Source organism: Bombina bombina, chromosome 5, assembly GCF_027579735.1.
Source record: "Bombina bombina isolate aBomBom1 chromosome 5, aBomBom1.pri, whole genome shotgun sequence".
NCBI classification, from domain to species: domain Eukaryota; kingdom Metazoa; phylum Chordata; class Amphibia; order Anura; family Bombinatoridae; genus Bombina; species Bombina bombina.
The window spans coordinates 102,219,961-102,244,374 of NC_069503.1; the positions used below are offsets into that span (position 1 = coordinate 102,219,961).

At 38.3% G+C, this 24,414-nt stretch overlaps 1 protein-coding gene across 1 annotated transcript in view; it reads left to right on the top strand.

The window, feature by feature from the left end:
- Positions 1-24,414, top strand: part of LOC128660000 (zinc finger protein 850-like) — a 145,951-nt gene that overhangs the window by 2,545 nt on the left and 118,992 nt on the right. The gene's annotated exons all lie outside the window — the stretch shown is intronic.

Consider the following 24,414-nt stretch of genomic DNA (forward strand, 5'->3'; position numbering starts at 1 on the left):
TCTGGAGCAAAAAGTAATCTGCACTTAAACAAATGGTTTTCAGGTGTTGTTATCGAGTTAGATAACATTAGAGATGCGTGATACTTGTTTAAATCAGAGAATTTAATGGTAATAAAGTCTAAATCCAACGAATATTAATCACAAACTTTCAGATATTAAGAAGATAAAGTCTCTAACTGTACCAATAAAAGAAGCAAGCTGCAATGGTGTTACTTAGATTGTTTTCTTTTCCTGTTTGAGTTGTTATGCAGTAAATTTTGTATCATAGTCATGTTAGTTTTCTCAATTTGTCATGATTATCACGATTAACACATTTATGAATGTAAGTTGATTGTAAGTAGTTAATAAATACAAATCTTCAGCTCTACGGCCAAATAGTACCTTATATTCTACTTCACAGTGCACTATAAAAGATGTTGTTATTTGGTGGTGGGGGTGAATCTCCAGTATTTCAAATGGAGTTCAAGCGTACAGTCTCACCTATGGAAAGCGATCTGGAGCAATCTCCAATGCCGGATGCTGGTCACTTCACCTTTATTTCCCTTTTGCGAATCCTTTTGTTGGGGTAGCAGTTCTGCTACGCAGGCTTCTTTGCTGTTTGAGACGGGTCATTGTGGGACCTCTATGGATCTGGTCTTTACCTCCTGTCCGGACTCTGTGTTCTTGGATTTTTGTCCAGTTCTTTGCTGGGGTAGCAGTTCTGCTATACGGGCTTTTTTGCTGCTTAAGATGGGTCCTTGGAGTATTAATGCGGGACCTCTGTGGATCCGTTTTTTACTCCTCTCCGTGCTCTGTATCTTTGAATAAATATATCAAGTTCAACGCGTTTCGGCTGGGGAACCTTTCTCAAGATACCTGATATCATTGATTTCTTGCCTTTTATAGCTGTGTTCATTTACGTCTTCTGTTTTCTTAACTCCTTAAAGGGATACTGAACCCAAATTTTTTCTTTCATGATTCAGATAGAGCATGCAATTTTAAACAATGTTCTAATTTACTTCTATTATCATTTTTTCTTCATTCTCTTGCTATCTTTATTTGAAAAAGTGGGCATCTAAGCTAAGCAAATGTTTGGTTCAGAACCATGGTCAGCACTTGTTTATTGGTGCTGTCCAATCAGCAAGGACAACCCTGGTTGTTCACCAAAAATGGGTCGGCATCTAAACTTACATTTTTGCTTTTCAAATAAACATACCAAGAGAATGAAGAAAATTTGATAATAGGCTTTAATTAGAAAGTTGCTTAAAATTGCATGCTTTATCTGAATCACGAAAGAAAAAAATTGGGTTCAGTGTCCCTTTAATTGCCATTCTTATATGCTTGTGCAGTGCAGTTAATAGATACTAATATAATTGTTCTCTCTTAAAATGTATTTAATTTTTTATATACTATTCATTCCTATTGTTGGTAGTTTTTACAGGCGTACACAGTACTGGATAAGAATCGTTTAAAATATCCATATTGATATTATAATTGTGTATATTGGGGTATTAGGAAGGTCAGGACAGATGGAAGGGGGGAAGATAGAAAAGAGACTGCTCCATCAAGAAGCAGAACTTATTTTCAAGATGGTAACCCTATACCTCAAAGGTCTAAATAGTGAACTCGACCTTAATGCAATCATCTAAATTAAAATAAAATAAACCTTATAAATTCAATAATTGTACTACTATGACGACAATAACAAAAATACCATTAAATAGGGTTAACATATATCCATTTTAAGTAAAAAAAAATTCACTGATATAGGAATATGTATATAGACCAACATACATACTAGTCCTATGAATAAGGATAGAATAATGAGCTTGGCCAATAACAACATAATTCATATCATGGGGGATAACAATAACTATAGTTATCCAATCCCATGAATAGATAAAGCTATCCATTAATGTAGAGTTATTACTTATTTATATATATATATATATATATATATATATATATATATTTATATTTTTTTATGATATCAAAGAGATAACATATTAACACATCTGGCATATAGGAAGTACTCTACATTTGCCTTTTAAACAACCAGGATGAGCAGTTTGTGCAGGTCAAGGGAACTGCCATGGGTTCCAATGTTGTCCCATCTTATGCCAACCTTTATATGAATGAATTTGAAGAATGAATTGTATATGAGAGTGATTTGTTTAAACAGCACGGAACGATATGGTGGCGCTATATCGATGATGTGTTTGGCATTTGGTGGGGCAGCATTGGAACCCTGGAACAGTTTGTTAGTGAACTCAATTCGGCGGTTAGAGGGTTACAATGTACCCTTTCTTTCAGTAAAGAGCCAGTTACCTTTTTACACACAAGGGTGTCAAAAGGTAAAAATACATTAAAATTTGATTTATATCACAAAGAAACAGACAGGAATACATTGTTAAAATATGACAGTTTTCATCCCAAAAGATTGGTGGACTCACTACCTAAGAGCCAATTACTTAGGGTGCAGAGAATAGTGAGTAATGATGTTGATAAGAACTTAAGACTCAAAGAGCTGACAAAAAGTTTACCCATTGAAACTCATTAACAAAAAACCTGAAGAGATAAAAAGCCCAAAACCAAGGGAAGATAAAATGAATAAAGAGAGTAGGTTGGTTTTTGTCTCGCAAAATAGTCCCCATAGTAATGCCATCACAAAAGCAATAAGGAAAAATTGGCATGTGCTTAGAGAATGTAATCCCCAGATTAAGTTGTTCAGGGAACCACCACTAATGGCATTCAGGAGGGTCAAAATCATTTGTGACCATTTGGTGAAATCAGATATAGGTTGAGCAAAAAATATCTATCAAACACTTATAGGGAGTAAAAGGAATAGCAGTTTCCCCTGCTTGGGGTGTATGAGCTGTAGTTCTATATCATAAAATGAACAAATTTTAATGGATATTTCACTTGTTATAGTTCTTTCAATGTATATCTGATAAAATGTCAGTGTTCCCTTTTCTATCTAGGAGAGACCACCCAAAAGGTTAGGGAGCGATTGTGTCAACATTGCTCCAACATAAGAAGGAAAAACCTAGAAGCCCCATTGTCCAAGCATTTCTTAGAGCAAGGACATGGAATTAGCCAACTGAGGTTGCAAGTCATCGAACAGGTTAAAATACCTAGAAATGGGGGGGACAGAGAAAAACTTCTTAAGCAAAAATAAATGTGGTGGATCCACAAGTTAGACACTATGCACCCCAATGGGCTTAGAGATTTTGATCTCACTTGCTTTTTATAGGTATGATATACTGTAATCATAGTAACATGTTGAAGCTCCTTAATTGAATTTTATCTATGTGCTTAACTTTCTTATACAATAACTATCTTTGTGATATAATTAGCGAGTGATCTTTAGTGATATAACTAATAAACCACTTCCAGTTTGGTCACTATGTTATGAAAGGCAGGTCCTCTTTCACCAACTTAAGGAAACTTCTCCTAACAGTGGATTATTATAATGCTCAAGCTAAAGACAACACTTTTTTAGGCGATGATAAGGCAGTGATTGCCATAGATGCCGAAAAAGCTTTTGACGCGATGGAATGGCAGCACCTTTTTAGTTCTCTAGCTCGTTTTGGCCTAATAGGTAATTTTCTTAAATTTATTTACAAATTATACGATAACCCATTCTCAGCACTGGTGGTAAATGGCTTACTCTCTGAAAGTTTTCAACTGAACAGAGGGACGAGGCAAGGATGTCCGCTATCTCCACTGCTGTTTAATCTATGTATAGAACCTTTGGCATCAGTGCTGAGGAACAACATGCACGGTATTAAAGTAGGCTCCAAAGAGCTTAGAATATCCCTCTATGCGGATGACTTACTGGTGTTTATCAGTAAAGCAGATGAAAATATTCCAAAACTTATGAAAATTCTTGATAGTTTCAGTACTTTCTCAGGTTATAAGGTAAACTTACAAAAATCTGAAATACTATGGGTTCAAAAATCAGGTAACTACAAAGGTGAATGCCTTTTTAAGGAAGTGGAAAGCTTGAGGTACTTAGGGATTAATGTTAATAGATTTCCAGAAAAATGGTACGAGGAAAACTTTGTAGGATTGATTAACAAAGCGGAAAATGACTTATCAAGATGGATTAATTTCCCGCTTACACTAGCAGGCAAAATAAACCTAGTTAAAATGACTATTCTCCCTAAATTTCTATATATAATGCAGAACATGCCTTTGTTCATAAAATCCTCCGATCTCAAAAGAATGAATAAAGCTTTTAGGCTTTTTCTGTGGGGGAAAGATAAAATCAAACTATCTATAGATAAACTTGTTCTTGAGAGAGACTCAGCGGGATTTGGTTTTCCCTGTGTTCAAAAATATAACTGGTGGTTAAAATTATTCCAGATTGGCTAGTGGATATGGGATATTTTCAAATAAAGGAGTTAGAACAGGACCTCTTCTGGCCCTTCTCCCTAAAAGCTCTTATACATTTAAATACACCTAAACTACCTACCATGTTAAAAAGCATGTGTACTTTTATAAACTCTATTATCGCATGGCATAAAATATGCAAGTTTATAAAAACTGATTATAGCTACTCTAAATAATTACCTATTATAGGTAATCCTGAATTTACAGAGGGGATAAATAATAAGATCTTCAAAAACTGGCAGGTTAAGGGCCTGGCCTACTTTGATCAATGTATTAACCGAGAGTCTGGAAATCTCCACTCATTTGAAAGTATTAAAACTAATTTTCAAGTTGATAACAAAGACTTCTTTGGATATCTACAAGTGAGACACTACTTGAATTCTAAGAAATCTAGTTTTGATAATATTAGTTGGGAGGGCTTGTATACAGGGATTGCCCTCTTCCGTGCTGGTGTGCATTCCATCTCCTACTGGTACAAGCTGCTAATACAAAAAGAAGGAGAGAAGCATCTTACTTGCTTGGCACAAAGATGGTCATCTGATATGCCAGGGATTGACACTGATGCAATAAGCAAAAGTTTTTTGAGGGCCTGGCAAGCTACTCCGTTACTAGCTTGGAGAGAGTCACAGCTAAAATTGATAAATTGTACATATGTAATGCCTCACGCACTAAATCTCTGGAATAAAAACTATTGTTATGCCTGCTGGAGATGTAATTTCCCGAAGGCTAACTTGATCCATTGTATTTGGAGTTGTCCAAAGGTTGCATCCTTTTGGGCTAAAATTTCATTTTGGCTCTCAAAAATATTCAGGCAACAGATTCACCTTAAACTAGATGACATCATTTTGCTACTTGAAAAGACACCCTTGGTATCTAATCTGAATACAACATTTATAAATGTTACAGTTTTATGTGCCAGGAACACCATCTTTGCTTCCTGGAAATCGAAGAGTTCTCCAAGTTTTGTGCAATTTCTAAATAATTTGCATTTAAAATTAACTATTGAACAGTATGATACATCAATCGATTCAGAACAGGAGATTAAAAGATTCCTTAATAAATGGATTAATTTTTTACAAAGCTTACCTACAGGTATACAGAAACAATATATATTCCCGTTTAGAAACTCTGTCCCTGTTTTGGAAGCATGTCTTAGAGGTGAACTCCCTAATTGAGGCCCTGTTGGGTATTGGAGATGAGAGGTAAGGCTCGGAAGAGGAAAGCTTTTTTTTCCCCCCTTTTTTTTTTTTTTTTCATTTTGTTTGGTTCTGTTTTGTTTTGTATTTTAAATGATATATTTCATTTTGTTTGGTTCTGTTTTGTTTTGTATTTTAAATGATATATATGCAAGTAAAGATGTCATATGACCTTTGTACTAGTAGAGGGGGCCCTAACCAATTTTTTTGAAATGTTTGGTGCCAAATGATGTCTAGAAGGTGAATGTTGAATATGTATCATCTATAGCATGACTAAGGGGTGAATCCCTGAATCGTCGATTTTAATCAGTATTTCCAATAAAAGTTTTTTAAAACTCTACAGTGCTGGTGACTCCTTGGACTTTCAATTTACATTGGGGTAAAGCAGTATACCTCTGTCACTCGTGCACTATCCACAGTTGTGCTGGTTCACACTACCTCTTGTATGATATAGGAAGTACTGTCACCCTAATAATTGGCTAGATTACAAGTTTTGTGGTAAGATGAAAAAGCAGCGTTAACAGGTCCTAACGCTGCTTTTTCACTACCGCTGGTATTACGAGTCTTGCAGGTTTAGGGGCACCGCACACTTTTTTGGCCTTACAGAAAACCAACTTACGTAAACTTCGTAAAGTCTTTTTTCTATGGGACTTCCATACCGCCAGTATTACGAGTCTGTCCTGGGAGGCCAAAAAGTGAGCGGTACACCCTCTACCTCCAATATCCCTAACGCATTCTAAAGTCAGTAGTTATAAGTTTTATACTACAACGCCATAGCATAAAACTCATAACTAAAGTGCTAAAAAGTACACTAACACCCATAAACTACCTATTAACCCCTAAACCGGGGCCCTCCCGCATCGCCAACACTATAATAAAAATTTTAACCCCTAATCTGCTGCTCCGGACATCGCCACCACTATAATAAACATATTAACCCCTAATCCGCCGCACTCCCGCCTTGCAAACACTAGTTAAATAATATTAACCCCTAATCTGCCGCCCCTAACATCGCCGCCAACATTATACTTATTAACCCCTAATCTTCCTCTCCGGACATCGCCGCAACCTACATTATATTTATTAACCCCTAATCTGCTGCCCCCAACATCGACGCCACCTACCTACATTTATTAACCCCTAATCTGCCGTCCCCAATGTCGCCGCCACTATATTAAATGTATTAACCCTAAATAAAAAGTTACCTGTAAAATAAAACCTAACCTAAGTTACACTAACACCTAACACTGCACTACACTTAAATAAATTACATTAGCTAAATCACAAAAAAAACGCTAAATTACAGAAAAAAATAAAATAAATTGCAAGATCTTTAAACTAATTACACCTAATCTAATAGCCCTATCAAAATAAAAAAGCCCCCCCCCAAAATAAAAAAAACCCTAGCCTAAACTAAACTACCAATAGCCCTTAAAAGGGCCTTTTGCGGAGCATTGCCCCAAAGAAATCAGCTCTTTTTCCTGTAAAAAAAAAAATACAAACACCCCCCAACAGTAAAACCCACCACCCACACAACCAACCCCCTCAAATAAAATACTAACTAAAAAAAAAACTAAGCACCCCATTGCTCTGAAAAGGGCATTTGGATGGGCATTGCCCTTAAAAGGGCATTTAGGTCTATTGCGGCCCAAAGTCCCTAATCTAAAAAATAAACCCACCCAATACACCCTTAAAAAAACACTAACCCCGAAGATTCACTTACCGGGAGAAGTCTTTCCAAGCGGCAAGATGTCCTCAACGAAGCCGGCAGAAGTGGTCCTCCAGACGGGCAGAAGTGGTCCTCCAGATGGGCAGAAGTCTTAATCCAAACGGCATCTTCTATCTTCATCCTTCTGGCACGGAGCGGATCCATCTTCAAGACATCTAACGCGGAGAATCCTCTTCAAATGACGGCTTCTTCGTAATGAATATCACTTTAAGTGACGTCATCCAAGATGGCGTCCCTTAGATTCCGATTGGCTGATAGAATTCTATCAGCCAATGGGAATTAAGGTAGAAAAAATCCTATTGGATGATGCAATCAGCCAATAGGATTGAACTGGCATTCTATTGGCTGATTGCATCTTAGATGACGTCACTTAAAGTGATATTCATTACGAAGAAGCCGTCGTTTGAAGAGGATGCTCTGCGTCGGATGTCTTGAAGATGGACCCGCTCCACGCCTGAAGGATGAAGATAGAAGATGCTGTCTGGATGAAGACTTCTGCCCGTCTGGAGGACCACTTCTGCCAGCTTTGTTGAGGACATCTTGCCGCTTGTATGAAGACTTCTCCCGGTAAGTGAATCTTCGGGGGTTAGTGTTAGGATTTTTTTTAAGGGTGTATTGGGTGGGTTTATTTCTTAGATTAGGGACTTTGGGCCGCAATAGAGCTAAATGCTCTTTTAAGGGCAATGCCCATCCAAATACCCTTTTCAGGTCAATGGGGAGCTTAGGTTTTTTTAGTTAGTATTTTATTTGGGGGGGTTGGTTGTGTGGGTGGTGGGTTTTACTGTTGGGGGGTGTTTGTATTTCTTTTTACAGGAAAAAGAGCTGATTTCTTTGGGGCAATGCCCCGCAAATAGATCTTTTAAGTGCTATTGGTAGTTTAGTTTATGCTTGGTTTTTTTTATTATTTTGGGGGGGCTTTTTTATTTTGATAGGGCTCTTAGATTAGGTGTAATTAGTTTAAAGATCTTGTAATTTGTTTTTTATTTTCTGTAATTTAGTGTTTTTTTGTGATTTAGCTAATTTAATTTATTTAATTGTATTTAATTAAGGGAATTTATTTAATTATACTGTAAGGTTAGGTGTTATTGTAATTTAGGTTAGGTTGTATTTCACAGGTAATTTTGTATTTATTTTAGCTAGGTAGTTATTAACTATTTAATAACTATTCTACCTAGTTAAAATAAATACAAACTTGCCTGTAAAATAAAAATAAACCCTAAGCTAGATACAATGTAACTATTAGTTATATAGTAGCTAGCTTAGGGTTTATTTTACAGGTAAGTATTTAGTTTTAAATAGGAATAATGTAGTTAATGATAGTAATTTTATTTAGATTTTTTAAAATTATATTTAGGTTAGGGTTAGACTTAGTTTTAGGGATTAATACATTTACTATAGTGGCGGCGACGTTGGGGCCGCAGATTAGGGGTTAATAAGTGTAGGTAGGTTGCAGCGACATTGGGGGCAGCAGATTAGGGGTTCATAAGTATAATGTAGGTGGCGGTGGTGTCCGGAGCGGCAGAATAGGGGTTAATAAATATAATGCAGGTGTCTGCAATGTCGGGGCGGCAGATTAGGGGTTAATAAGTGTAAGGTTAGGGGTGTTTAGACTCGGGGTCCATGTTAGGGTGTTAGGTGTAAACATAAAATGTGTTTCCCCATAGGAATTAATGGGGCTGCATTACTGAGTTTTACGCTGCTTTTTTGCAGGTGTTAGAATTTTTCTCAGCCGGCCCTCCCCATTGATGGCTATGGGGAAATCGTGCATGAGCACGTATGACCAGCTCACCGCTGACTTAAGCAGCTCTGGTATTGGAGTACGGTATGGAGCACAATTTTGCTCTACGCTCACTATTTGTCTTTTAATGTCGGGTTTCAGAAAACCTGTAATACCAGCGCTGCAGGTAAGTGAGCGATGACAATAAACTGCTCATAAGCAACGCAAAACTCGTAATCTTGTTGAATGTGTAGTAGGTTATAACTATTAAGAACACGTTTTTAAATATACACAATTATAATATCAATCTGGATATTGTAAACAATTCTTATCCAGTATTGTGTACTCCTGTAAAAACTACCAACAATAGGAATTAATTGTATATAAAAATAAAATACATTTTAAGAGAGAAGAATTATATTCGTATCTATTAACTGCACTTCACACGCATATAAGAATGGCAATTAAGGAGTTAAGAGAACCGAAGATGTAAACGAACAGAGCTATAAAAGGCAAGAAAACAATTATCTCAGGTATCTTGAGAAAGGCTCCCCAGCCGAAACGCGTTGAACCTGATATATCGATTCAAAGATACAGAACACGGAGAGGAGTAAAAAAAGGATCCACAGAGGTCCCGCATTGACACTCCAAGGACCTGTCTTAAGCAGCAAAAAAGCTCGTATAGCAGAACTGCTACCCCAGCAAAGAACTGGACAAATAAATCCAAGAACACAGAGTACGGACAGGAGGTAAAGACCAGATCCATAGAGGTCCCACAATGACACTCCAAAGACCCGTCTCAAACAGCAAAGAAGCCTGTGTAGCAGAACTGCTACCCCAACAAAAGGACTCACAAAATGGAAATAAAGGTGAAGTGACCAGCATCCAGCATTGGAGATCGCTCCAGATCACTTTCCATAGGTGAGACTGTACGCTTGAACTCCATTTGAAATACCGAAGATTCACCCCCACCACCAAATAACAACATCTTTTATAGTGCACTATGAACTGGAATATAAAGGTACTATTTGGCCGTAGAGCCGAAGATTTTTATTTATTAACTGCTTAAAATTAACTTACACTCATAAATGTGTTGATCGCGATAATCATGACAAATTGAGAAAACTAACACGACTGTGATACAAAATTTACTGCATAACAACTCAAACAGGAAAAGAAAACAATTTGTTTAAGTAACAACATTGCAGCTTGCTTCTTTTATTGATACAGTTAGAGACTTTATCTTCTTAATATCTGCAAGTTTGTGATTAATATTCGTTGGATTTAGAACAGAGACTTTATTACCAGAAATATCATCTCCGATTTAAACAAGTATCACGCATCTCTAATGTTATCTAACTCGATAGCAACACCTGAAAACCATTTGGTTTAAGTGCAGATTACATTTTACTTCAGATTTTGTATTCACAATATGATCTAAACAAATTTAAAGAATCTTAATGTTATAGCTGCTAGAAGTTTATGTATGTTGTAGTTAACTTTATACGAAGTGTTCCTCCTATTTAGTATCACGGTTATAATACGACTTCTACTGTCATAATATATAAGTGAATAATGATTGCTATTTATTTTTATTATTTTTTTATTTACGAATATCTGATACAAATTGACACCGGTGTCTTGATAAAAGCTTTTACTAAGTTTTTAAGTATTGTTTTTTAGGTTGTCTACCCATATGGGATTTTAATATCATCATCATTAAACATATTTGTTTTATACTTACGAATATTGGTCATATTTCCTGTCAGTAACAGGAGTACATAGTACACTTTCCACGTAAATATTTAGATATGTATGTGTGTATATATATATATATATATATATATATATATTATTTTTTTTATATTGGCTTCCAAGAATTGGGAATTAGCAATTACACATTGCGCCACCTTAATTCTGTACATAACATTTCAAATGATTGACATCTGGGAGATATATTTCATGTGCATATCATGTAGATAAACCTTTTCTTATAGCAATAGATGCTTAGCATTGTACATGTTATATATCAGAGGAATTACTGAGGGGAAACTGATTTTTTATCATGAGACACAATATCAGTAAAATACGTGATCATAATCAGTTTAATTTTAATGGCTACTATAACTAAATGGGACATTATGTATCTGATAAATCCCTTTGTATCAAGAGCACAAGTGTTAGGTATATTTATACCATTGTGTGCAATTTAGCTAGAGAAAGTTAGTAAAGTGCACTGATTTTAGAAAGCTCCCAGTGTGGGAATGATTATCAACTCTCACTTGCAAACTTGCAACCTTTGCCCAAATCAAGGGAATAGACAGTCCGTGGAAGTAACTTAGCACGAAGTTCAAATGCATGCACACTCTTGCCCCGGACTCTTCAGACAAAACAAAACAACAGCAAAATGGAATATACCATGTGAGATTTAACTTTGCCACAATAGAATCGTTGGCTATACTCACTGCATCAGATGCGGTGCTGCGTTGTCACTAACCGTCCTGCTCCGTGTGCTGCAAGTAAATCCTCTTAGCTCACCGCTATTAGTAAAATCCTCAATGAAGTGCCGATTCTGTGTGTTTCTCTGTTCACACTGTGAGCGTCCGATGACGTATACACAGCCGGTCACGTGATGTGCGGTGTCCAATCAGAGTGTCCCTAGCCTTGTCATCTGGTAAGAACGTGTAGACGTAGTGAGGCTCAAAGGGGCAGGCGAATCCAAAATCAGTCTGCTAAGTGAGAGGCTTTCAAGCCTACAGACCCCAGATACTGGCGTAATGTTTCCAAAGGGATTTGAGAAGACTCTTGGACGATGGTTTGGAGGATGGGCACTTTGATTTTGCCACTTTTGAGTATTTGTATGTCGAATGCCCAGTAGTGCCCATCTTCCACCATCTTCCAAAAGTCCACAAAACATTGACAGAGGTAAAAGGACGACCAATTATAAGCGGAATTGGGTCTATCTTTGAACATCTATCTCAATGGCTAGACGCATTACTCTTTCCCTTTGTAAAAAGTTTGCAGAGTTATTTGAGAGATACCAAAGATCTTTTGAATTTACTTGAAGATTTTTCATGGGACTCTAGGGTGCACATTTGGTTGACCGTGGATGTAGTCGCCCTTTACTCCTCAATCCCACATGAAAAGGGTTTAGAGGCCATAAGATATTTTCTGGAAATTTTTTCATCCTTAGATGGACCCTTCATTGAATTCATACTAAGGGCCACACATTTTATGTTAACACACAATTATTTTCGGTTTGGGGAATCTTTTTATCTCCAAAGGTGTGGGACAGCTATGGGGGCTAAATTTGCGCCCTCATATGCCAACCTCGTTATGGGTTGGTGGGTGATGTCCCACATTTTTGGAGAGCAGAACCCCTACAGAGATCAGATATCCTTTTACAGGCGGTATATCGATGATCTCCTTTTTGTGTGGTGTGGATCAACCACAGACCTTCTAGATTTTGTTAACAGACTAAATAATAATAATGTAGGCCTAAAATTTACATTTGAACACCATCATACTGAGATCAACTTTTTGGATCTCACTCTCAAAGCTGACAGGTCAGGTAAAATTCACAGCAGTACGTTTAGAAAGCCAATCACAAGGAATACCCTGCTCCATGCTAGGAGTTGTCACCCCAAGCATGTACCATTAGCAGTAGCAAAAGGGGAAATGATTAGGCTCAAACGAAACTGCAGTGAAGAGTCAACTTTCCAAAAACAGAGAATGGAACTTGAAAAGAGACTTGGAGAAAGAGGATACCCTAAACATGTCATTAAACAGTCACATGCACAAGTGGATAGAGTAGATAGGGAGACCCTCCTCAAAGGATCTAGAACACAGAATAGGACACAGGTTGCTAGGACAGACAATAAAGTTACCTTTGTCACTGACTATAGTATGGAATATAAAGAAATCTGCAATATAGTCAATAAACATTTTAGAATGTTGGCAGCCGATGATAAGCTTGTGAGTACAGTGGAGAAAGGCTTACGCTGCTCATTTAGAAGGAGCAAGACTTTAGGAAATATCCTTTCACCATCAGAGTTACCACCCTGCTCCGAGAAACCACAAGGATCATGGTTGAAACATAGGGGGATGTACAGATGTGGCAAATCTAGGTGTAAACCGTGTGACCTTGCTATTATTGCGGATAAATTTCATTCAACAGTCACAGGTGAGGAGTTTAAAATCCAGGCATGCCTAAACTGTACATCCTCCTATGTCATATACTTACTCACATGCATAGAATGTCATTTACAGTACGTAGGGCTCACTAGTACTGAGGTCAATACAAGGATTCGTAACCACCTTTCTACCATAAAATCGGAGAAGCTAGTACCCCACTAGTCAAACACTTTAAACTTGTACATAACAAGAGCAGTGCAACACTAAGGTGGCAGGCTATTGAAAGGGTTACTACTCCCTTGCGTGGAGGTGATAGATCCCATATCCTAGGTAAAAGGGAGATGTTCTGGATTTTTAAGTTACAGACTCGTGTCCCTAAGGGACTCAATTCAGAATATGATCTGATTAATTATTGGAAGTAGTAGGTTACAGAGTATGAATCATATACATTACAGCCACCTATTGAGCCATTCATTTTTCTGTTAAAAAAGGCTTTTGTTAGTTAGGTTGTACTTAATCTTTACTTTCTTAATTATTTATATAGCGCTATTTCGATATGAGATTGGTCACAAACATTGATCCTTTCTGTTAGCTTTACAAACTAATTTTTACTATATCCAGAGAAGGTTTATTGTATTTATATGTGTTGCAACAGTTTTTGTGATCAGTGAAACATGTTTTACTAAATCCTTTATCTGATGATATTAACATTGTTCATATAGTTTTCTAATAGTATTTAAATCAAGCGCTACTATGCTCAAAAAATGTTGAGCATTTTTTCTAATGTTCTTGTTCTCTTTTTATCCTTTACTGTGTAACACGGGATTAAAGGTACATGCTATTATATTATATAAACAATGGATACAATATGTGCTTTCCATTATAGCAGATTGAACCTCAGAGCAAGTTTAAGCTTTATGCTTTAACTAATGGACACAATGTTCTCTTTCATTCACAATATATAAGTTGTAACACTTTAGGTATGCAAATGGTTAATTTTTTACACAATTACCAGTCTGCACACTCACACGTAGTTTTGTTTTTGTTCTTAACCAATCAGAATTATATTCTGCTTTTAAATGAAGCAGCACTTGTGCATTCCATCAGCTATGATTACGGTATCACACCGAAACATGTCAGCTGGAAGCAACAAGTGCTGAGTGTTGTTCGTTTTTTGACCCCCATGGTTTTTTATCCACAAGTGGACTACAATAAAGTTTGGATTTTACTTTACTTCATTTTGACCCTGGATTTCTTTCTACTTATTGCTATACCATTGTGTGCATATATCATGTAATGCTGCTTTTTACTATATAATGATATACAATGTTTTTTTTCCTGCAAATAAAAAGTGATTGTAATCCAGACCAGGATTTTGTGTTTTTTGTATAATTAAAAACACAATATCACAGAATAATTAGGAAAACATCATCAAAGATAGAAACCAAAACTGACAGTGAAAGTTAAACACTGATAATTCAGATAGACTTTAAAATTTACTGCTATTATATAATTTGATTTGTTCTTTTGGTATCCTTTGTTATAGAATAAACCTAGGAGGCTAATATTATATGAGCTTAGGGGCGTGCATGTGTATTTAGCAGTCTGTGCAGCAGTGTTTGTAACTATGTATAACAGCTATAAATGTTCTTGCAAACTGTGCTGTCTGAGTTCACCTATAATTACTATTTACAAAGGATACTGAGAGAACTAAGCACCAATGATAATATAAGTAAATTGGAAAGTTGTTTGAAATGTCATGTTCTATTCAATCCATTTAAGTTTAATTTTTACTTTACTGTCCCTTTAACAGTACATAAAATAATATCAAATTAACCCCCAACATTCACCAACCCACATAATCTATGTTCTCACATCTGAGTGTAGAATACAATATATAGGCCGTACGTGCAGGAAGGTGGGCACAAGATGGAGTGAGCTCAACAGGAATGTAAGAATTGGTTCACTGAAACAGTGTCCTACAACATGACAAACAAAATACATTTGTGATCACTCCATTAGAGAGCATACCATGCTCCAATAGGGGCAACAGATACACTCATTTATGCTAGAGGGAGACATACTGGATTTATCGTTTGCAGTCCCTCTTTCCCTCTGGTCTAAATGAGGTCATTGATCTAGCTGCTTTTTGATATGTTTGTATATTTTTGCACTTAGAGAAGAGGCTACTACTTACCTACTAGTTTATGAGGGAAGTCTATTCCCCTCTAGTAGTCTGTATTCCATATTTGTTATTTTGAGGCATATATCAGTGTTGGTCACATACTAATGGCCTACCATTTGACCATTTGGTTTGATTCATTGTCTATTTTTTGCCTATATGATGATGCAGAACAATTTTATTGACTTTTATATAAGTGTTGCTAGCACTTTAATTATTGGCATATTAGCCAGTGTTATATTCGGCTCATTCTGATACCATCCTTTACTAATCTAATTCATAGAGATTTTAATATAGGAACATACCATCATAGAGGTTCTAAAATATGGGCGATATATCTCACATATTGATTTATAATAGTGAATTGCCACATATAGTTAACACATAGGAGGAAAACCATTTTTAGGTATATTGTCATTATTTACCATTATACAAATATAGATAAATACCAAATACACTTATAGATACATTTTAAACGTTATATAGTTAACACATATTAGGGCACCTAATTTAGAAATATTATCATTATATTCCATTATACACCTATAGATAAATCTCAGACGTCCTCTATTTAGTATTATAGAGACATCCATCTATTATAGATTAGCTCAATTTGAATTAGATACACTTGTTTTATCAGACATTAGTCTTATCCTAACAGTATATATTTTATATAAGTACCATTATACACCTATAGATAAATCTCAAACATTCTCTATCTAATAGTATAGAGACATCTGTCTATTATAGATTAGCTCAATTTGAATTAGATACACTTGTTTTATCAGACATTAGTCTTATCCTAACAGTATATATTTTATATAAGTACCATTATACACCTATAGATAAATCTCAGACATTCTCTATCCAATAGTATAGAGACATCTATCTATTATAGATTAGCTCAATTTGAATTAGATACACTTGTCTTATCAGACATCAGTTTTTTTCTTAACAGTATATATTTTATATAAGTACACAAACACACATTATTATCCAGTCTATTATTACGTTAGAATAGTGCACTCAAATAATTCTATTTATTTGCACTGGTTTTGAAAAGCACAGTAATAATAATTAGAACACAAGAAGCTATTACTATCACATACTTAAATCACAAATATAGAGTTATATTAGTTAATCGTCACATACAGTTAACACATAGGATAACAACCATATTAAGTATATTGTCATTACATCACATTATACACCTATAGATAAATACCAAACATACCCATAGATAAATCTCAGATGTTATATAGTTAACATATAGGAGGACAACCATTTTAGGTACATCGCCATTATATACCATTATACACCTATAGATAAATCTCAGACGTCCTCTCTTTATTAGTATAGAGACATCTATTCATTATAGATTAGCTTAATTCGTATTAGATACACTTGTTAACAGATATTAGTTTTATCTTTACAATATATATTCTATATAAAGTACACAAACACCTTTCATTATTAGTACATTATTAGTTAGAATAGTACACTCTATGTACTGGATTATGGACAGCACAGTAATAATAATTAGAACATAAGAAGCTATTCTTATCACATACTTAAATCACAAATACAGACACTTGGTAATAGCTTTAGTTTGTATTTCTTAATTATAATCGTTTATACACATTCACATACTTTAGATGTAGGCACGTAGTTTCACATCCATTGGGAGACATATGTCTATTTTATAACTATTATATATAAATATTTGATCACACACTACACTAAAGATCAAGTTGTCATATATTAGATTTTGAATTATGTTTTCAAGCCTAGACAATATTTCACATATCGACGGGCACTTATCGACGGGCACTTATCGACATGTATATCTATAGTAACTTTAATATATATCTTTTAGGAGTAATATAGACACCATCATATCATTATAACATGTACAATAGCCCATTTATCGTCTCATAGGATTAGGTCACGCCTAGTGTAGGTGTTATTAATTCCATTCATTCATTAGGAATAGATACTACTCTATTGGGTCAACATCAGATAGGAGATTGAAAGACACACAACACGCCTCTTGTCATGCGTCACTCATAGCGAATCACACCATTGGCTAATCAGAGTGACATCATTATAAATAGGAAATCCGCATTGGATCCATTCTGGAAAACGGAGGAGTCTCATCTGTTTGGCTATTATAAACCAGTATCAGCTCAACATTATATGCCCCTTATAGTGTCTTTATCGCCGGTTATGAGATACAACATTTATTTGTAAAATGATTTAATAATGGAACATTACAAGAAATATACGATCTGAATCCTGATAATCAGAGGGATTAGAACAGAGCATAACATGTTATAATCGTAATCACAGGAGGATTGCACTTCACGCAGTAATATATACATTTTTTCACATTAAACTCAAGATCTCAATATCAGATGAATTAGTTTATCATTATTGATTGCTATTTATTTTATTATAACACTGGCTAACAAAAAAATGAATAAGGGTATAAAGATTATAAGTATGGCACCTGTGATGGATGATATGGTAATACATGTCCCCAACATTGTGATATATATATATATATATATATATATATATGTTTATGTGTATTTTTATATGTTTACATCACAGGTTTGTATGTCTGTCAGGGTGCCAGGAATCAGACTGAGATGAGAAGTGCACATAAAAAGTCCACATAACAAGCCAGGAATCAAAACCAGAGCTGGTAGTCAAATGAGCTGAGTCAGGAACCAAAGCAAATAGTCAGATGAGCCGAGTCAGGAGCCAAAGCAAGTAGTGAGATTAGCCGGAATCAGGAACAAGGAGAACAGCAGAGTCAGGAACAAGCCAGGGATCAGGAACCAGGAGGGACATCAAACAGCCAGGTAATACACAGGAGCTATCACAAACAGGTCTGAGACAACCCAAGGGCAAAGCATACTGAAAAGAGGCACTTTAAATAATAAGAATGACATCACAATTCTGAGACTGCATCCTGTCTCACATGGATGATGTACACCAGTCTGGCCATAAAAGGAAGTGCAGGAAATGAGCAGCATCACACAGTATGCACCAGAGTCAGAAAGAGAGGTGAGTAAAATGGCTGCCAGCAGCACATGGCAAACAAAACAGGGAAAAAACCCTGACAGTACCCCTCCCCTCAATGACCCCTCCCCTGCAGGAGGACAAAAGGCTTATTGGGGAAACGGGCATGGAAGTCACGGAGGAGGGCGGAAGCATGAACATCAGAGGAGGGAACCCATGAATGCTCCTCCGGACCATAGCCCCTCCAGTGAACCAAATACTGTACGCTGCCCCTGGAAATGCAAGAGTCAATAATGCTGCTGACCTCATACTCTTCATGGTTGTCAACAAAGATAGGATGGGGGTGAGGCAAAACAGTGGTAAACCAATTACAAACCAATGGTTTCAAGAGGGAGACGTGAAAAACATTGGAGATGCGCATTGCAGGAGGAAGGTCAAGAGCGTAGGCCACACGATTGACCTGTTGGAGTATTTGAAAACGACCAACATTACGGGGAGCCAGTTTATTGGAAGGCACATGAAGGTTCAAGTTGCGGGAGGACAGACAAACTCTCTCACCAACCTTGTAGGAAGGCGCGTGCAGGCGCCTATGATCAGCCTGGAACTTTTGGCGCTGCATAGAATGATGAAGGCAATCCTGAATCTGCACCCACGTGGAACGGAGTTGCCAGAGATGCTGATCCAAAGCCAGAATACCCTGAGACATGAATGAATTGGGCAACAAGGATGGTTGAAACCCATAATTCGCCATTAACGGGGATAACTTGGAGGAAGAATTAATAGCACTATTACGAGCAAACTCTGCCCAAGGTAACAGTTCAGACCAATTATTGTGGTGATCTGAGACATAGCAATGGAGGAACTGTTCCAGAGCTTGGATTGAGGGTGATATGCTGTGGAGAAGGAAAGCTGGATCCCCATTTGAGCACAAAAGGAACGCCAAAATCTGGAGACAAACTGGCTACCCCGGTCCGACACTATCTGCTTGGGTACCCCATGTAAATGGAAGACCTCCCGGGCAAAAATTGAAGCAAGCTCCTGAGCGGTAGGCAACTTCTTCAAGGGAATGCAATGTGACATTTTAGAAAAACGGTCAACCACCATAAGGATAACAGTATTGCCATTGGAAACAGGGAGCTCAACAATAAAGTCCATGGAAATATGTGTCCAAGGGTGCTCACCATTAGCAATAGGTTGAAGAAGACCCACAGGAAGACGTTGAGGAGTCTTATTCTGTGCACAAACTGAGCAGGAGGCAACATACGCAGCAACATCAGAACGAAGACCTGGCCACCAGAATTGTCGCCTGACAGACCAAATCATTTGGTTCTTGCCTGGGTGACCTGCGGCTTTAGGATAATGGTAAGTGTGCAAAAGTTTAGTTCGAAGATTCTCAGGAACAAAACACTTACCACTAGGTTTCTCAGGAGGTGCATTGGTTTGTGCAGCCAGGATCTCCTCCCCCATGGAGAAGTCAAATTAGTACGTATGGTAGCCAAAATATATTCAGGAGGTATAACTGGAGTAGGTACAGACTCCTCCTTGGAAAGAGGCGAAAATTGTCAAGAGAGGGCATCAGCCCTAACATTCTTACTACCAGGCAGGTAGGAGACCACATAATTAAAACGAGACAAAAATAGCGCCCATCTGGCCTGTCGGGGGACAAATGTTTTGCTTCAGATAGATAAGTTAAATTTTTGTGGTCAGTAAGAATGAGCACTGGCATGCTAGTACCCTCGCGAAGATGCCTCCATTCCTTGAGTGCCAAAATTATGGCCAGTAATTCCCTGTCGCCAATTTCATAATTGCACTCCGCTGGAGACAATTTCTTAGAGAAGAAACCACATGGATGCAAGGAACCGTCAGGCGTAGGACTGTTGAGACAAGAGGGAACCTACTCCAGTCTCAGATGCATCAACCTCAAGAACAAAAGGCAGGACAGGGTTAGGATGAGCCAGAACTGGAGCAGCAGAAAAGGCAGTCTTAAGACTATCAAAGGCCTTAATGGCAGTGTCCAATGGAGTGGATCATTCTCTATATGGGTCATGTCTGTGATAGGTTTGACCAAGGAAGAAAAGTTTTTAATAAACTTTTTATAGTAATTTGCGAACCCCAAAAAATGTTGAATAGACCGAAGACCAACTGGGCGAGGCCACTGCAGACAACTTGTCAGGGTCCATGGAGAACCCTGCAACAGAGATAACATAACCTAGGATAGTTACTTGAGTCTGATGGAACTCACATTTCTCAAGTTTACAAAACAGGCCATTGTCACGTAGTCTCTGAAGAACCCGGGTAACATCAGAACGATGAGCCTCAAGGGTGAGTGTATGAGGATGTCTTCTAAGTACACCACAACACACTGTTGCAACATATCTCGTAGGACATCATTAATAAATTCCTGGAAAACAGCAGGAGCATTACATAGGACAAAGGGCATTACAAGATACTCATAATGCCCACTCCTGGTGTTAAATGCTGTTTTCCATTCGTGGCTCTCCTTGATCCTAATGAGATTGTACGCTCCTCTCAAATCAAGTTGACCGTAGCTCCCTTGAGGCGGTCAAAGAGTTCCGTAATGAGCGGAATAAGGTAAGCCTTCTTAATGGTAAGACGATTAAGACCACTATATCGATGCATGGTCTTAGGAGGAATGACTCCGGATTGCAGGTTTATGGCACAATCGTAAGACCGGTGAGAAGGCAACGTACGAGCATGCACCTTGTCAAAAACGTCTAGGAACTCTCGCTACTCCTCTGGCAATTGAGATACCGAAGAAGTGCACAAGACTTTAACTGGTTTCCAAAGACAAGTGGAAATACATTGTGGAGACCACAACAAAATTTCAGACCTGCGCCAGTCGAGACTGGGATTGTGCTTTTGGAGCCAGGGATAACCCAGAACAACCGTAAAATGCGGAGCGTTTATCACCTGGAACTGGAGGGTTTCAAAATGGAGAGCCCCAACAGCCATGGATAATGAGCAGTTTCGTGAGTAACGAGTGCAGGCTTGCCATCAATGGCCTCAATAGCAAACAGAACAGACCGAGGCAATACAGGAATGGAGTGCTTTGATACAAAAGCACTGTCAATGAAATAGCCCACAGCACCGGAGTCAACAAGAGCCTGGGTGACTATGGAGGAGTCCACCCAGGAAAGGACAACAATGACCAAAGGTTTCTCCTTTAGCGGTTCCGGGGATGAGGATAAACCACCCAAGGTCTGCCCCCAACAGGACCTTAGGTGTGAGCATTTCCCAGCCGTGTAGGACAAGACTTCAAAAGGTGGCCCTGTAACCCACAATAGAGGCAGAGCCCCTCCCTCCTCCTAAAGGCCCTCTCCACCGCTGAGAGACACGTGAATCCCAACTGCATTGGCTCAGCAGTACCTAGTGACTTGGGACCATGAGGCATGGGAGGAGAGGGAGGCATGGGTGGGAACGAACACGTAGGAGACAACGGAACAGGAGGCTTCCACAAGCGCTCCTTGAAAGAGGGCCTCTCACTTAGTCTGATGTCAATTAGGATAAAAAAAGACACCAATGCCTCGAGATCTTCTGGTAAATCTCTGGCAGCAACTTCGTCTTTAATCGCATCAGAGAGCCCATGAACGAAGGCGTCAACAAGGGCTTCATTGTTCCAACCTACCTCTGCGGCAAGCGTACAGAACTTAATGGCATACTGAGCAACAGATCTTGTACCTTGCTGAATGGACATGAGTCGTTTAGCAGCAGAGGAGGAGCAAGCCGGAACATCAAATACCCTTCGAAAAGGAGGACACAAATTCAGGGTAATTGGAAATCACAGGTTTATTAGTCTCCCACAAGGGATTAGCCCAGGCAAGAGCTTTGTCAGAGAGTAACGAGATGAGAAATCCCACCTTAGCTCTGTCAGAGGGAAACGCCTGAGGTAACATCTCAAAGTAAATGCCCACCTGGTTCAAAAAAACCTCAGCACTGATTAGGATCGCCTCCATATCGCTGAGGTAGAGGTGAAGAACCGGACATGCTCCTGGTAGGACTAGGTGCAGCAGCGGAAACAGGAGCAGCCAGAACTTGCGGGACACTTTGGTCCAAATGTGCAGTGCGAGTCAGCAGGGTTTACAGGGCTAGTGCAAATTGATCCAAGCGGTGATCCTGTTCATCCATCCTGGAAATTATGGCAGGTAAAGGTGAATTATTAGCACCATTAGGATTCATGGCCCTTGTGTTATGTCAGGGTGCCAGGAATCAGACTGAGACGAGAACTGCAAAAATAATCACACCTTTATTAATAGCAAAAAATAATAAAAAGTCCACAAGTCAAATAACAAGCCAGGAATCAAAACCAGAGCTGGTAGTCAGATGTGCCGAGTCAGGAGCCAAAGTGAGTAGTCAGACAAGCCGGAATTAGGAACAAGGAGAACAGCAGAGTCAGGAACAAGCCAGGGATCAGGAACCAGGAGGGACGTCAGATAGCCAGGTAATACACAGGATCTCTCACAAACAGGTCTGAGACAACGCAAGGGCAAGGCATACTGAACAAAGGCCCTTTAAATAATAAGTGATGACATCACAATTCTGAGACTGCATCCTGTCTCACACGGATGATGTACACCAGTCTGGCCATAAAAGGAAGTGCAGGAAATGAGCAGCATCACACAGAATGCACAAAAGTCAGCAAGAGAGGTGAGTAAAATGGCTGCCAGCAGCACATGGCAAACAAAGCAGGAAAAATCCCTGACAAGAGATAAAAAAGGAGAGGGGGCGAGAGCAAAGAGAGTGGAGAGAGAGCAAATGAGGGGGGAGAGAGAGCAAAAGAGGGGGGAGAGAGAGCAAAAGAGGGGAGAGAGAGAGAGCAAAAGATGGGGGGAGAGAGAGCAAAAGAGGGGGGGAGAGAGAGCAAACGAGGGGGGAGAGAGAGCAAAGAGGGGGAGAGAGAGCAAACGAGGGGGGAGAGAGAAAGCAAACGAGGGGGTAGAGAGAGCAAAGAGGGGGAGAGAGAGCAAAAGAGGGGAGAAAGCAAAAGAGAGTGAGGAGAGAGAGCAAAAGAAAGGGGGAGAGAGAGAGAGCAAAAGAAAGGGGGAGAGTGAAAGAGAGCAAAGTACAGTGTACTGACAGTCTAGGAATGGAACAGCTTAAGGAATTTACTATCGGCTAGATTACGAGTTTTGCATTAAGGTGAAAAAGCAGCGTTATCAGGTCTTAACGCTGCTTTTTCATGCCCGCTGGTATTACGAGTCTTGCAGATTTAGGGGCACTGCACACTTTTTTGGCCTTACCGCAAAGCAATTTACGTAAATTTCGTAAAGGCTTTTTTCAATGGGAATTGCATAGCGCCGGTATTACGAGCTTGTCCTGGGAGGCCAAAAAGTGAGCGGTACACCCTATCCCGTCAAGATTCCTAACGCATTTTAAAGTCAGTAGATATGAGTTTTAAACTACCAAGCCGTAGCATAAAACTCATAACTAAAGTGCTTAAAAGTATACTAACACCCATAAACTACCTATTAACCCCTAAACTGAGGCCCTCCCGCATTGCAAACACTAAAATAAAATTAACCCCTAATCTGCTGCTCCCGAAATCGCCGCCACTATAATAAACATATTAACCCCTAAACCACCGCACTCCCGCCTCACAAACAATAGTTAAATATTAACCCCTAATCTGCCATCCCTAACATCGCCACAACCTACCTACATTTATTAAACCCTAATCTGCCGCCCCCAACGTCGCCGCCACTATATTATATTTATTAACCCTTAAACCTAAGTCTAACCCTAACACCCCCTAACTTAAATATAATTTAAATAAATCTAAATAAAACCTACAATTATTACATAAATTATTCCTAGTTAAAAAACCTGTAAAATAAACCCGAAGCTAGCTACAATATAACTAATAGTTACATTGTAGCTTGCTTAGGGTTTATTTTTATTTTACTGGCAAGTTTGTATTTATTTTAACTAGGTAGAATAGTTACTAAATAGTTATAAACTTTAATAACTACCTAGCTAAAATAAATACAAATTTACCTGTAAAATAAAACCTAACCTAAGTTACACTAACACCTAAACT